This window comes from Phyllostomus hastatus, unplaced genomic scaffold (assembly GCF_019186645.2).
Source record: "Phyllostomus hastatus isolate PE091 unplaced genomic scaffold, TTU_PhHast_1.1 phas_scaffold_182, whole genome shotgun sequence".
In the NCBI taxonomy this organism is placed as follows: Eukaryota; Metazoa; Chordata; class Mammalia; order Chiroptera; family Phyllostomidae; genus Phyllostomus; species Phyllostomus hastatus.
The window spans coordinates 10668676-10685080 of NW_025334013.1; positions in this window are offsets into that span (position 1 = coordinate 10668676).

A 16405-nucleotide genomic window follows, 5' to 3' on the forward strand; every position below is an offset into this window, starting at 1 on the left:
GAATGGCAGTGGTCTCCGAGAAGGTGCAGACAGAAGGGGCATTAGGGCAGGGCAAACACCCATGCGGCATTTCTCCCTTGGGAACTTGAGTGTCCCCCCCCAAACAAAAGGCTGGGCACCACGGCTCTTAGCCGCCGAGATTTCCAGTCTAATGCCCCCTGCAGAGCAGCGAAGTTTTCACGAGACCATCTCTGAGGGAAGAGGCAACGGTCGTCTCATTGGACAGAAGCACGGTCCTCTGGCCACACTTGGAGGGAGCAGCCATGGGGCAAAGGGGAGTCAGGCGAGGTCAGACTCCTGCCTCTGCTCGGCTCCAAGACTGAGCTCCAGCCCGTAAACCTCCCAACCCTCGGCTTCCCCACTGGAGAATGGGGCAGAGCCGTGCCCGCCTCCCAGGGTTGTTGGAACCGAGTGGGAAAATGCCAGGGAAGCTCCTGGCACATGCTCGGCTGTCTCCTCTGCCTTCCCCTTCCCCGTCTGACGGATGTGCGGCCTAAGACAGATGTGTCAGCACGTCTCATTAGAAACCCAGAGGGAGCCGCTATATCCACCTTCACCTGTCAGGGGGTGTTTAAAATGCTGTATTGAAAAATAAAGTGGAAACGAGTTAAATATCCAAGTGCGGGAGAGTGGTTAAACAAACTCATTCAGATTGATGAAGATTGTGGCACCAAATGTTTACAAGGAACTTGAAGCGGCAAAGGGAATGTTTATGATACAATTTTGAGAAGAAAAAAGACAGGGCGCAATATGGTGTGTGCAAGATGGTTCAACTAGGCAGACACGCCGCACAGGAGGAGTTCTGCAGCCTAGGAAAAGGTCTGGAAGGAGACACCCCAAAATACAGCCAGGGTCTTCAGATCAGTCATTATCCTTTTATTTTATTTATTTATTTGTTTTTTTAATCCTTGCCTAAGGATGTGTTTATTGATTTTAAAGAGAGAGGAAGAGAGAGAAACATCCATCAGTTGCCTCCTATGGCTGGGGATCAAACCTGCAACCTGTGTATGCACCCTGACTGGGAATTGAACCCTCGACCCTTTGGTGTATGGGACATCACTCCGACCAACCTAGCCACCCGGCCAGGGCTATTCTTTTCTTTAAATTGTGTTTGGTTTTACATTTATTTTACATAGAAATTTTAATTTTTCTTGCATTTCATTTCACATTTTAAAATATGACAAATTATAATGAGAAAACTACCCCTTTTTTGAGAGTGCGAATGCGGAATTCCACAGACGCCAGAGCGCCGGCATGCCGAGGGCCTGGCTGGCTGACGTCGGATGTGACCGGGACAGGAAAGGCACGGGATGGGAAGCGGCAAACAAGGCTGGCAGGAAGAGCTGAACTTGATCCCTTTCATATTCCTTTCCAGTCGTGCAACCTTGGGCAAGTCCCTCCAATTCTCAGAGCTTCAAGGTGCTTATGGGTCAAATGGAGATGAGAATTCCCACCTCCCCGAGGACCTACAGAAGTCACCCACACAAATCTTCAATGAATGATTTTCCTTCTTTACATTCCATGGGTATTTCTGGGGTATGGGGGTTCCCTACCACCCCGATCAGGACACTGGCAATTGAGGCCTCTTGCCCAGGATCGGTGGGCAGGATCTGACCAGCAGGGACCCAGTCCTTGCATCGTAGCTGATCCTACCAAGACCCTGAGGCTCCTGAAACTTGATATCAATGCTCCTTGCCAGTCACGAGGTTGCCATAGCAGCTTCGCCTGCATAGGGTGCTGAGCTCAGGAGTGGCTGCTTGCTTTGCCAAAAGGCTTTGATGTCCAGCCCCCAGCAAGCAGAGCGATTGGACAAAGCGACTTTGAAAGATCCCTTCTGACCATCCCTTCCTCTGAGAGGCAGAGTGGGCTGAACCGGGCTTGTGAGAACTCCTGCCACGGCCGGGGGTGCCTGCACCCCTCCTTTGCCTCTCAGCCTCCCGCCTGTCCTCTGAGGGTCCACACCACCAGCATCACCCCCTCTGGAAGCCTCCCCTAGCTTCCCCACTCTCCTCGTTGGGCTGGCGCCGTCTCCCCCAGTTCTATTCCATGTCCTCAGTGGTATAATGATGTCACCCCGCTAACCCCTGAGTCCCGGAGGGCACAGACTGGGTGTCGTTCGTCTTTCCATGGGTGGCCCCACCGCAGGATCTGGCACCGGGCAGGTGCTGGGGACATGACTGATGAAGTAGTTAACCGAATTAGTTAATCGCATTATTCCTTCCCCCACCCCCATGAGGTCTCACCGGCAAGGCTGAAGTTTAGTCATGGCTCCCCTCGAGGGGGCCACAATGTACGATGAGAATGAGTCTCTGTACTGGGCACCTGCCAAACCTTTTATTACCCCTTTTCATTGCCCTAAGCATCTTAGGAGGTAGGTGCTGCTGCTTCCACTGTACCGATGAGGCCGCAGAGGCTAGGAGAGCTCACGTGACAAGCCAAGCAGTGGCTCAGCAGGAGCTGGACCCAGGGCTGTACCCCGAGGTTGCATCTTCAGCATTCTCCTCCGTCACCTCCGAGTCAGAGGGCTGGAGGCTCTGTCCAAGGATTTAGCTATTTCCCTTTGAAGACGTGCTACGGGCTAAAAAGTATTTCTATTTTAATACCTTCATTGAAGTATAATTGACGCGTAGCATGGACTTCACCTGTTAGGTGCAGCACTCAGTGATTTCTGGGAAATTTCACAGAGTTGCTCAGCCATCAACGCAGGCTAATTTTGGAACATTTCCATCATTCTAAAAAGAAACCTCGTGCCCTTTAGCGGTCAGCACCCTGCCCACTCCCGGCCCCAGGCAGCCGCCCGCTCAGCTACTTTCTGTCTTGACAGATTAGCCTTTCGGGACGGTTCATGTAAATTCGACACAGTCCCTGGCATCTGGCTTCTTTCAGTTAGGTGGTGATTTTGGGGTGCATCCACGCTGTGGTACGTATGAGGACGTTGTTCCCCTTTTTGCTGTAGGAGGACTTCCTAGAGATGTACCATATTCCGTTTACCCGTTGACCACTTGATGGCCATTTGGGCTGTTTCCAATGTGGGCTGTTAGGATCAGCGACGTGTCTGCGAAGCTGTGAGTGACCCACATACAAATCTTTGAGTGAACTTCTTACGTTTTCACTTCTCGGGAGCTTTCTAGGTTATGTGCCAAAGGCATGCTTAACTTTCTGAGAAACTGACCAGCCGTTTCCCCACGTGCCTTCGCGTGTCACATTCCCACCCGCAGTGTGTGAGGGCGCCAGTCCCTCCGCATCCGCGCCAGCACTTGCCATTGTCTGTTTTTTTGTGTGTTATTACAGCCAATCCACTGGATAGGAAGTGGTTTCTCACTGTGGTTTTAATTTGCCTTTAATAACCAATGATGTTGAGCATCTTTTCATGTGCTTTATTGGCCATTTGTGGGTCTCCTTTGGTGAAATACCAATTAAAACCTTTTTGCCCATTTTTAATTGGGCTGCCTTGTCGAGTTGTGAGAGTCTGTTCTGTTCTACGAAAGCCACATTCTCGTAATTGCTTCGGGGAGAAGGAGAAAGGAGTTTATGTGGTCAGAAAATAGATCTGAGTTTAAATCTTGGCCCTGCCACTTTTGGCAGAATCTGAAATTCACACATCAGCTGCAATAATGCCAACAGAGCATCAGCACATAGTAGGGGCTCAACTTCTATTTTCTCACAAACGTTCATCGAGCCCAGCTTGGTGCTGAGCCTGTTGCCAGAACTGGGGACAAGCAGGGGACAGGCGAACAGGCAAGTCCTGCCCCCACGGGGTTCACCTTCCAGAAAGGAAAGAGACGATAAATGACAAAACCAATGTACAGTATCTGGTCAGAGAGTGACGAGTGGAAAATAAAGCGAGGCGAGGGGACTGAGTGTGGCCAGGAGCCTTCTTGGACAAGGTGGTTATCAGTTACAATACAGGGGTGTCTGCATGCTCCTGTGGTCCCACATAGCAGTGGCTTCAATACCAGGGCTGGCTCGGTGGCCTCGCTCCTCGGGGTCAGCCAGGCACCCAGACCCCTTCCGCATTGTGGCTCTGCCTTCCCAGGAGCGTAGCCCTCCTCCTCCATACCATCGAGAGTGGCTGACCGTCTCGTCCAGGACCGGCACGGTCTGAATGATGGCATTTCCTAAAGATCACTCAGGTGCCCGGGGACTCGGGTAGAAGGTGGAAGGCAGTCAGCACGGGGGACCCTTTGGAGGGAGAGCTGACGGGACTTGCAGGGATGGGTTGGCTGTGGAACATGCAGATCCAAGTGGAATGCGGGAGGACTCCTGCTTTTCCCACCAAGCACGTCTTCTCAAATAGGTCTGACCGTGACCAACGGTGACGACACCATGGAATGCAAAGGTCAGACCATGCCTCTCTCTGCATCAAACCCACCCACGTGCATTCCTGTTTTGTAGAACTAAAACCACGCTCTCTACGATGTGCCAGGCCCCCTCACCTGGTCCTCAGAACCATCTCATAAAGTAGATGCTGCTCCTGGCGTGTTAGATGAAAAGGCTGAGCCAGGAGGTGTGCAGTGATGCCCGAGCACCACACCCGGTGAGAGGTGGGTGCGGGGCTCGGGGCTGGTTCTCAGGCTTGAGTCCCTCGGGGCCCAGGCTGAGTGGCACTGATTAAACCACTGTGCTACAGCCCACTCCGGCTCCGGTGTTCCAGTGTCCCTCCCACCTCTCCGGCACACCCATACACACATGCACACACAGACAGGCACATGCGTGCACTCACACGCAAACACACTTGCACACAAAGTGCAGACACACCATCCCCAGCCCCTTTCCCTAGCTGCTCCTTCATCTCACATTATGTATGGGTCCAGCAGTGGGGTGGCGTGTCTGAGTAAAATAACCACAACTCCATCGTCTTCAAAGGCGCCCTGTACTGCTTTTTGCACAGTGGGAGTTTCTTCCGAACCTCTGGCAGGGGCTGCAGTGCTCCCCAGACCCTTCTACTGGGGATTTGGGGATCGCATGGAAGCCCCTTCCTAAGATGCATCCCTGGGTGCCTTGCCACTGGAGATGTAAAAGGAACGCGGCTGGGGAGGGAGTAAATCTCCCCCAGGCTCCCACTTTTGCCTGGTTGTTCTCACTGCTTGGTAAGGGCCCCAGACCCAGAAGGCCTGGGTTCAAATCCCAACTTGACCACTAGGCAAGATGAGCAATGCTGTGAGCCTCAGTTTCTTCATCTGCAGAAGGCTGACCGTAAGAATGCCCAGGACAAGGGATTCTTCAGAGAGTTAGTGCTCCAGTCGGTGCCTGGCACACGGAGTGAGTGCCACCGCATAGTACTGTTATGTGGACGAACTCTTTCTGAGGTTGGCCCTGACAAAGCCTCCCTCTGCTCCCCCCCCAAAAAAAATTCCCAATGTCTGTCAGTGTCTCCCTGTGTCTATCATCCTGCTTTAAATCTTATCACGACCTATTTAAAGTGTGTTTTGCCTTAGGTCCTCAGTTTTAACTGCATGTCCTCCTTCTTTCTGCTTCCTAGCTGCTCTGGCTTTTCTGTCTACACAAGTTACACTCCTGCCTCAGGGCCTTTGCGCATCCTTCTGAGTCAGAAAGTCTATGTCCAAGAATAAGCGGTCTCAAGAGGTCGAGCTAAGGCTTGAACCCAGGCCCGCTGGCCCCAGAAACTGAATAATAAACCACTAGACTCGTGGCTCCCTCTTCTCCCCTCCCCTCTAGGGTGTGTAAATATCTGATGAAGGTTCATTTCCTGCGGGTCGCGGGCACCACAGCCTGCCCTTGTGGCAATACGCAAAGCCTGGCGTGTGCAGGGGGAGAAGCCTGTGCTTGGCCAGGGGTTTGGAGCGGAAGGGGCAGAAGGCCTGTCAGGGAAGCCCGGGCCACAGGTCACATTCTGTCCTCCTGGAGGGGCTGAGTCTGACAAGGTATCCCTGCTGGGATTATTTACAAGCCCAGGTAGTGAGGGAGGGGGTCCTGCAACTGGGTTTCAGAGTCTAATCAGCTTCAGGGGATTTCTGCTTAATGTGGGGGGGGGGGGGGTGAGGGGAAGGGGGATAGGAGGTGACCCGCTGGGACCAGGGCTTAGGGAGTGAAATGGAAGCAGGAGGTGGTGTTGCCAGGCTGCCTCTGCTCTCCTAGAAAAAAAAAATGAGCTTCGGGTAAAGGGACAGAGCCAACCAGGAGAAACAAAACATGCGCAGCCTGGCCCAGCCCCTCTCTGGCCCCTCAGACCCTTGCCCCCTGCCCCCGGGACTGCCTTCCCTGCTCTGCGCCAGGCCCGGAGGGGCGCCTTTGCAAGGCGGGAGCTGATCTCGGAGAGGCGGGGCCTCCGTGAAGACCCCCGGGCCCTCCACAGTTGCCATGTTTCTGCACCTGCCCTTCCAGCTGCCTGTTGCTGCTGCCCCAGACTACCGAAGACAAAGGGGCTTTAAACGTCGCAAAGGTGCGATCTCACAGTCCTGGAGATGAGGACACGGCATGGTTCTCAGGGGCTAAGGTCCGGGTGTCAGCAGGGCCACGAGCCCCTGTGCGGGCACTAGGGGAGCAGCGCATCTGCCCATTTTCCTAGATGTTCCGGCCGTCCACACGGCCTGGGGGGTGGCCCCACCCCCCACCTGCAGAGGCCAGTCGGGTCTTGCTCACATCTCATCACTCTGATGCTAGCTCCTGCCTCCCTCGTCCACTGGGAAGGACCCGGTGGCCATGCCGGGCCCACCCTGTCGACCTGGGGCAATCCCTATTTCTAGGGCAACCTGTATGCCATCTGCAGACTTGACTTCTATGCCTGGGACCGAATGGTCACAAGTTCCAGGGATGAAGATGTGGACATCTTAGGGGGTCACTATCCCACCACCCACCCCAGACCCAGCCCCTACCTGGGGGGCGCCTCCTGCGTGCCAGGCCCCTTCACACGCTGTTTTCTCTCCTCTTCCTCCCAACACCCCCTGGGGGGGCTGGGCCACCTTGGACTTCCAGGGGCCAGGGGCACTTTTGCCTTCTTCCCTAAAAGAATGTTTAAAAATGTGTTTCATAGCTCCCTTGCTATAAACATGAATATAACCAGGGTGCATGATATTAGGTTTTTTATTTCTGGCTTTAAGAAGATAATTAAAACATTTCATGGGCCTCTTAAGGTGTCCTGGGCTCTCAGCACTGTGACCCCTCTGCCTGATGGATGAGGAGACGTTGGGGACCGGCAAAGGGGCCACCCAGGGTCACATGGCCAGCAAGAGGCAGGGCCGGGCGTCATACCCAGATGCCCGTGACCCGGGGACAGTGCTCACTCACCGTCACCCTGCCACTCTGTGACCACCCAAACTACTCTCTGCAGAATCAGACTCGAAGCCGAAGGGACACTGGAGCGGACCTGGCCTGAGGTTCTTGTTTCGTGCATGGGGACCCGCGTGCCCGGGGAGGGGGCGCAGCAGTCTCGGGTCCACACGGCCGGTTAGTGCCTCAGCCAGGACGAGGACCTGGTCTCCTGATTGTCCATCTGGGGCTCTCTCCCACCCCCTTCTTTCGTGTGCCCACCCCTCTGACTGAGAAAGAGCCCAGCTCCTCCCACCTCTGAGCACACACACTCACACACACACATGCACGCACACACGCACACGCATGCCTACAATGTTCACACAAACCTTGGCCACTGCTGCGTGTCTGAGCTGGTTAGGACCTACCCAACACACTCATTTCACAGGTGGAAACACTGAGGCTGGAACACGAAGGGCCTGACCCAAAGCCCCTCATCGGATTACCAGGGGGCCCAGCACCCCGTCCAGTTCTCTGACGCACTCTCCGTGCCCTCTGCTCCCTGCTGCCTGTCCACACTCGTTCTCGGCTTCCATCCCAGACATCGGGTGCCAGCCGCTGAGTGGCCTCCCTTCGCCCTCGCCTCGCCCCTGGAGGTGAAAGAAGACGCTGGGGCTGGAAGCTTCTGAAAGGACAGTTTCCAAATCCTCAGCGTCCAGACTTGGCCGAGCGGCTGCCCCGGCTCAGGCCCAGAACAAGAAAAACCAGTTCCAGGAGGCCGCCCTGGGGCTGCTGGAGGCCACCTTCCTACTGACTCTGCACTGGGGAGGGTGGCGGTAGGGTGCCCGGGCGAGGGGAGGGGCACGGGGATGAGCCTGGGGTCTAAGCTTTGAGCTACAGAGTGACAGCGCACCGCCCCCTGCTGCCAGTGTCTCGGAGCCTCAGCTCTCCCACCTAGGAGCAGTCACAGCACCTACCTCTCAGGGCGCTGCCACTCGGGATTAAATGAAGGGGGTTGCTGAGCTCGGAGACAGCAGCCAGCTCTGGTCCCCTGTGTTCACACATGTCAGCACGGTGCATGGCACTTGTTGAAAGCACAAAAACATGTTATGATTTTCACTGTTCTAACAATACTTCACTGCAGTCCATGGAGGAGCCGATGCTTGAGCTGGATCCTGAAGGCCAAGGGGAATGGTCAGGCTGGCAAAGGACAGTCACAGCTTGTCAGGGGAATGGCACAGAGGCAGAGGCCAAGGCTGGAGGGGAAGCAGAGGATGGGGCCCCGACTGGACACCCCGCCATGGCCTCCGTCACCACAGGGAGGCCTCTGGCGGGGCCCCGAGGCCGACAGAATCTCCACCCACTGTCCTCTGCACATTCCCCCTAATGGGACGTATGTCCAGGGTCTTGCATCAGAGGCCCGAAATTCCAACTCCCCACCAATTTCACAGATGGGAAAATTGAGGCCCAGAGAACCGGAGTCACTTGCCCAAAAACATGCAACTATTTCTTGACGAAGCCAGGACTCAAACCCAGGTGCCCTAACTTTTGAAGGGAAGGATCGATCAGTGTACTTTGGATACTATAAGCCTTCCAATCAGTCAGCCATTCTAGCACCAGCTTTTTTCCCCTTTCTTTCCTTTTTTGTTTCCAAGCACTATCTGACATCTACTCAACACAATTGACTGGTCCCTATAGCTCTGAGGACAGCTTAAGGAAAGAACGGATTGCTGAGCTCGGAGGCAGCAGCCAGCTCCAGTCCCCCGTGTCCACACGTGTCACCGTGACACAGTCCCCTGCTGTCCCCTGCTCCAGCCACCATCACTTACCTCCATCGGAGCACAGCTGCGCCTGCCTACCTCGGAGCATTGGCGCACCTGTTCCCTCTCCCCCAGGGCCCTTCCTCGCTGATCTCTGCGCAATGACATCCCCGCCCTCCAGCCCCCCCAGACGGCTGGCCCGGCCTACACCAGCGCCGCGCCTCCCGGTATTTAAATGAATTAGAGGCTCTGTCTGTACTGCATTCACTTGCTCTTGTTAACACTGGGTTTGTCTGTTCTCATTTGTGCATTTGTTCCTTCCACAAATGTTTCCCGAGCGCCAGCCCAGTGCCCGTGCGCGCAGCCTGCCCGGCTGCTGCTCACCCTCTGGCGGGGAGGGCGGCCTCTGGGAGAGGGTCCACTGGGCCCCTCACTGCAGCCGCTAGGCGCTGGGTGTCCCTGAGGCTCTGTCTGGGTCCCAGGCGCTTTCCCAGTCAGGAACCTCACCTGGTAGGCAAGGGTCTCTCCTGTTTTCACGGATGCTGACTGGTGATAATTCTGAAAGTTCCTGAACCATCATGCCTCTCCCGCTGGAGGCCCCAGGGATTTAGCGGGCAGCAACCCCGGCTCTGCCACCTCTGAGCGGAGGGACTTGGGCAGGGTCCCCTCCCTCTTGGGCCTCTGTTTCTCTTTTGGGAAACAACACAGGGGGCCTCCCATCCCCATGACTGACCGTGGGACAGGGTTGGCAGCCTACAGCACGTGGTGGGAGTGAGGATAGTTGTGGGCCATGGGGCCTGGAGCTGACCCCTTGGTGCCTAAAATGAAGGCACTGGCACATTACTCCCCTTTATGCGGGTTTGGGGGCGTCTCCTCCGTTTGCTCTCCACCTGTGGTACAAGAGGGGTTGAGCTGTGGGCCCCTCGATCAGCTCTGATCGCTGGGGAAGAAAGCTGGCTGCCTAGAAACAGAGGAAGTCGGGACTCTTCCCTGAAAGTCTTGTGCTCCTTCTGCCCCCCTCCACCCCCACCCTGGACTCTCAGACAGCGATGAGGATGGAAACACAACGCCCCTGAAGATGCAGAATACGCCGGCTGGGGGTGGGGTGTGTGAAACCAAACGATCGGGCAGAGAGCCTCTCCTCTAGCACCGCGGGGCCCAGAGCACAGAGCTGGGCTTGGTCCTGAAGCCATGGAGCTTAGGAGATGAGGGTTGGGAACTCAGAACTCAGACAAGAGCTGTGCTCCTGGGGCGCCCGGGGGGGCCGTGAGAGCGGGGTCACGGTGGTGGGGGAGGCGTGGACAAGGAAGCACGGTTTAGGCCCCCCCCCCCCTCCAAGCTGGAACAGCCACCTCTCTCGTTTCCTCCCAGTTTGTGGCAACTGCTGATGGAGAGGCCTCGTACCTTGCATAATTTGGGATGTTGCAATCAAGGGAAGTCCTTCCTCGGTTCTTATCTCAGTCTGTCTTGCTTTAGTCCCAGAGCTCATTTGGTCTCCACGTCATTCCCACCCAGGTGGAGACCAATTTTGTCCACTTCAGCATCCTGTACGCGTTCAAGCTCTGAGACCGCCCCCCGCCCCAGGCACAGAGGGCCTTGGTGCCCGGTGGGGGACTCTGTTTCTGCTGTCCTCTCCCTGCCCTGTCCATCTGCCAAACCCCTCAAGACTCAGCTCCGGGAAGCTCCCGGCAAGCCCTGGCTCTTTCCTCCATGTTTCCATGGCAGCCCATGGACCCCCTGTGGTGCGTCATCAGGATTTGGTGTGAGGGGGTCCTGCCTGCCCCAGGAGTTTCTGGAGGGCTGGGCTGGGACTCGGAGGGCAGAGGGCCTGGGGCTGACACTGTGTCGGGGTGAACTGCCGGCCGGGTGAGCTGAGCCCCTTTGACCGTCGGCTCCCCCGTCTGGGAAGTGGGAGAGATGCCCGTGCCAGTGAGGCTTCTGCCAGCCCAGGAAGCTGACGCCAGTGGCTGCAGCCAGCAAACCCTGCGCTCTCGGGGGCTTAACTCCACACCAGTTCATCGTCTCCCTCTCACGTGGGCTGGGGGGGGCCACATCCTCTGGGACCTGCGGCCTCTGAAGTCGCCACGGCGTGGGGTGTGAGGCAGAAGGCAGCACGCTGCTCCTTCGCTGCCTCGTCCCAGATGCCGCTCGAGTCACCTCTGCTTGCCCTTCCTAGGACGTGACCCCGTCACCTGCGGTGCAGGCGCGCACACACCGCAGGGGGCTGGGAAATGTCGGTTTCCTGGATGCCCAGAGGAGGGAACTGAACTGGGATTGAGTTGATCCCACAGCTTGGTCTGTGCCACAGGGCTATCGTGAGGATTAAGTGGCAAAGCATGTGGAGTCCCTTGCTCAGTGGCGGGCACATAGTAGGTGCTCAAGCAAGCTGCTTGTTCTCCGTGTTTCTCCATTCCCAGAACCAGTGCTGCATCCAGCTCCTAGCAGAGGTCGCTGGTGCCCGCGCAGGCCCTCAAGCCCCAGGCCCGCCTTCCCTGGAAGCTCTCCCCCCAGCCTCCCCTTCTGCCTCTCTTCTCCCTCCTTCAGCTCTCTGCAGCTTGGCTGGGGCCGCTTCCCCCACCTTCTGCACCTGGGCGCCTGTCTCTTTCCACAGCATTGATTTGCAATCGGCCAGAGCAGCTCTAATGGGCCAGCGAGGCCCCTGGCCGCGCTGAGTTAGCTCCGTTTAGAGGCTCAGAGCTGTGGAACACAAACCTGCCTGCCTCCCTGGAGCCAGGACCAGCCCTTGAGTCTCTGGGAGACACAGGAGTCAGAACCGGACTCTCCCAGCAAGGCCCACCCTCGCCCCTCACACACTGCCCCCTGCTGGTTTGGGGCAGCCACTGGGAGCCACAGCCATATGCAGGCCAGTCTCCGAGCCCCCCTCTGGAGCCCACTGTCCTCTAGGGGTGGGCGGGAGAGGGTCTCCCTCCTGGCAGTCTCTTGAAAAGAGAACAAGACGTGGGGGCCGATAGACAGGCCGGTCCTCCCTCAGTCCCCCCTAACTCATCCGATCGCCATGACAACTGACACAGAAGCAGGTTCCGTTGGCCTCATTTCACAAGTAAACGAAATTGAGGCTCAGAAGTCACACAGCAGTATATTCTAATCTTATCTAGCTGAGAAACCTTTTTTACATGGAGTGACACCAAGAACACACGTCCAAACACGTCACCCTCCGCTGGCCTGTTTCTTACCCCAAAGCCCATCCGACACATGCTTCCAGCATCCGGCTTCCCCAAGCTGAGGGGCTTACAGCCGGGACTCCGAGGGCCCGGGGACTTCCAGGATTTGCACGTGAACTTTTACCCACGTGTGCATTTTTTGTCCAGCAAGGGTTCCTAACTCCCAGCAGATCCTCCGAGGAGCCTGAGATGCAGCACAAGTGAGGAGCCCCCGCCCTGGCCTGAGTCCCTGCAGAGAGCGGCCGGTTTTAATCTGGGGTTTCTCGGAAGCGAACAGAACGGCAGAGATGTGGGAACGAGCGCCCTGCGTGGGCCCAATAGCCCGTGCGACAGCAGGGACGAGGGGACAGTAAACAGACGAGCTTGGCTGGAGCAGAACGGGTGCTGGGAACACAGACAAATGAGGCTGGGGCACTGCGGGGACCTTGGAGAGCCGGCCGAGGCGTTTAGATCCGATCGCAGAGGACCAGGGGGGGCCACGGGACGTGGGTTTACAGGAGCAGCAGGCGAGGGTGGAGGGGAGAGACGGCAGCATGGATGGGGCCCCGTGGAGCCCGGGGCCGGATGCAGGGTGCACGCAGCCCCTCAAGGGCACTTGGGGCTGGAGGCTGCGGGAGGAGGCAGCCCTGCTGGCTGCGAGCTAGGTCTTTAGACCTAGAGCTGCCTGGTCTGAATCCCAGGCCTGCCATTTCCCGGCTGTAAGGTTTGGAGCAAGTAATTTAACCCTTCTAGTGTCTTCCTCTTAAAACAGGGATAACCTCACCTGCTCGGCACGGTCGTGAAAATTCACTTAAATGGGAAACGGCCTCCGTAGCTCTTAGCCCAGGGCACAGCACACGGCCAGCCTCTGACAAGGATGGCTTCTCCTAGGATCCATCCGCTCATTCAGTGAGCCCTTATCAGTCCCCGTTCTCGCCTGCACCAGATGTCCTCGGGCATCCTGATGTGGTTTCCGACAATAACCCGGCAGGTGGGTGGCACCCGCCTATGCGGGAGATAAGGAAGCCGAGGCACCGCGAATATTTTCATGACCGGAATCAATAGTGGCATCTACTGAGGTTGGTGTGCAAAGTCAGACGTCCGAGGGCCAGTGACAAAAGCATGACCTCTCTCTGACCCAGGGTGAGAGGACACGCATGCTCTCGATGAGGGTCAAGGTCACACAGTCGACTGACTCTTGGGTGTGTGGGCGGGTGGGGCGCTGACCCAGGTGTGTGCAGCGCTTCGTGTAGCATCTGGTTAACGGGAGGGTTTTGATTTTTTGAGGCTGGCGAGACCCCTGCAGGCTAACAAGCTCCCGCGTGCTGCTTCTTTAAGTAGCAAGGGTTTCTAGAGCACGGCTTGGGAGTCAAACAGACTTGGCCTTGGGGGAGAACCTGGGCCTCAGTTTCCTCACCTATAGAGTGGGTCTCTCTCTCTCTCTCTCTCACACACACACACACACACACACACACACACCCTCGAGGCTGGTGCGAGGATTAATGGAGGTGGCGCCTGCAGCCTGAGCAGAGCACTGGGTCCGAGACGGAGGGGCACCCGTGAACATCAGCTGCTGTCATCAGTATTACCATTCCTATTATTCCTATTATTCCTATTATTATTATTACTGTCGGCTTGGAGCCCTCTGAGAGAGCTCTCTCCTTGAATGCAGGCGGGGGGGTGATGCCGCACACTCAAAACTCAGGATTCTTGCTTTGCTCCAGCTCCTTCCGCCCCAGGAGCAAGAAATCAGGATGTGCTCTGCCGTCGCAAACGGCACCCACGAATCGTTTCACATTCAATTTCCCCATCAAATGCACGGGCACGCGCTGCAGGCCATTATTCCACGTCGTAATGGTCTGTGTGGGGAAAATCGTAAGTAGGACATTTCTCCATGTCCTTGGCATTCCCGGCTCCTGAAAACCCCCCTCCGGGCCAGACCCCCGCTCCGGTGCCAGCAGGAGGCCTAGCCCTCTCCAAACCCCCGGCATCACCTGCCCCTGGCCACTGCTCAGCCCAGAACGGAGAGGAACGACAGTGACGTGTCTCCTTGGAGGGCAGCGTGGGCCTCCCATGAGTGTCTGCGGAAGGGGGCGTGGGCAGCAGGCAGCAGGGTGAGCTGGACAGGTACCTAGTCCAAGGTCACCGGGGAGACTGGTTTCGAGCCCCGCCTGTGTGCCGCTCCCACGCTGGGGGGACTTTGAGCGAGACCACCTTGCCTCCTGGGAGCCTCCACAGTCAAAAGGGGAGATGACACCAACCTCACCGGGCGGTAGAATCCGAAGTACCCGGTCAAGGGCTGTGCCACTGACACGGTTACCGTGGCAACCATGGCAGCTCTGGGCTGAAGTCACGTGAGTGGAAGACGTGTCGGGGTGCCCTGGAACGGGTGGGTGAGGCAGGTGTCATTCACCATGGTGGGTCCACCCGGGTCCTGGTCGGGCCCCACATTCCGACAGAGGAGGAGTCCTCAGCCCTGAGCCAGCATCACCCTCAATGAGCAGCACTGCAGGAGGCGGAGCCAGGTGCGGGACTAACTGAAATTTGACCTCCAGGCCAGGGGTGGCGCTGCCCTAGCAGAGGGGTGCCGAGTTTCGAGGGGCTTTGCCCACCAAACCCTGACTTCTAGCTCATGCACGGTGGGGAGCCCAGAGCGGGCCCAGGGGAGTAGCGGCCAGGCTGGTGGGGTGGGGCAGTGGCCATTTACCAGTCAGAATGGGAATATTTCAGCGTTTTAACGACCAGGGTGGACCTGGCAGGGCACCTAGCTGGGGACGCAGCCTGGGGACACAGTGCCCGATAAAGCCCCACATACTCGTGTGCCACCGCCGCTACCGAATAGTTACTAACTGTCCTGCGGGCCAGGGGGATTTCATTCCTGACTCCTCCTCCACTCCGCAGACCCTGCGAGGTCCCCTGCGACCCAGCGAGTCCCGGCTAGACAACCTCCCCAGGCCTTCCTCTTCCCGTAGGTCAGACCAGTGTCCGCTTATTGCTGACACTTCAGGATTCAAAGGTCCACTCTGTCCCACAGGTGTGCGTGTGTGTGCACATCCATGCACATGTGTATCTGTGTTTGCATGTGGTTGCATGCATGTGCATGTGTGTGTGTGTGTACACATGGGAATCGTGTGTGTGCATGTGTATGCCCCCCCCTGCCATCCCCACCCCCGTCTCTGCACCCACACCTCATCCCCCCAGGTGCCCGTGCCCACCCCCTCCCAGCCTCTGCTCGCACCGGCCTGGGTGGGCACTCGGTAAACGCGGACCCGGGCTGAGGGGACCAGGGGAAGGCACCAGCAGCACGGAGTTCTAAGCTCATCATGCGAAGATGGGCCTGTTTATCTGCATGGCACGCATTTGTCTCTGACTGTTTTATCCACCCCCGGAGTCAACTGAAGAGTTATCAATTTATCCTGCCCTCACGGAGAGACCAGATTGGAGGCACGCGCGCTCATTCACGGAAGCCTGATATAGACTTCCAATTATCTTTTAATTTCGCTCCTGTCTTCATTTGTTCATTTCACTTTTTCCAAACAGACTGAAAAAAAAAAAAGCTGTAATTTATAGAGTCTGAAGTCAGCCTGTGACAGCGCAGCGTTCACCTGCTGGAGGGAGAGACCTCAGGGTGGTGGCGAAAGCTCCCTTCCAATAGCCTTGCAGGGGAGAAGGGCACCTGCTGGGGAGCCCCCTCCCCAGCCCCTGCAGCCCCGCTGCGGCCCCTGCTGCCTGCCTTCTGACTCTCTGCGACATGTCACCATGCAGCTCCATCCGACATAGTCTCTGTATCCTCGAGGCTCCGGCATCCAGGCCCGCTCACCCTAACCGGGAAGGGACGGCCCCTCCCAGGGCTCGCTGGTTCGTAGGCAGCAAATGATGGCCCTACGAGCACACTGTTCAGGTGCAGGTGAGTCAGTCCAAAGCCAGCACCCCAACCACCCTCACCTTCATCAGGGTCTCACGAGACCCTTTCACCGAGGGCCAATATTCCCCGCCCCAGTCGCCCCAGGACCAGGCATCGACAACCAGAGGCAGCCCCAAGGCCCCTGAAGATATTTGAGTCCCCCGATCCTAAACCCCTTACTTAACCCCGCCTCCCTGGTTCCTTCCCAGGGAAACCACGAGAAACACTGTTACCCTTTCCCCTCAGCCGCTCTGCCTCCCCGCTGACCCCGGTGCCTGCCCGAGGCTGGCTCTGGGTGATGCGGCTTCTGGAGAGAAGGGAACGCCTCCTGGGAACCAGGAGTAACAAACCGTCTTTTCCACAGCAGCCGT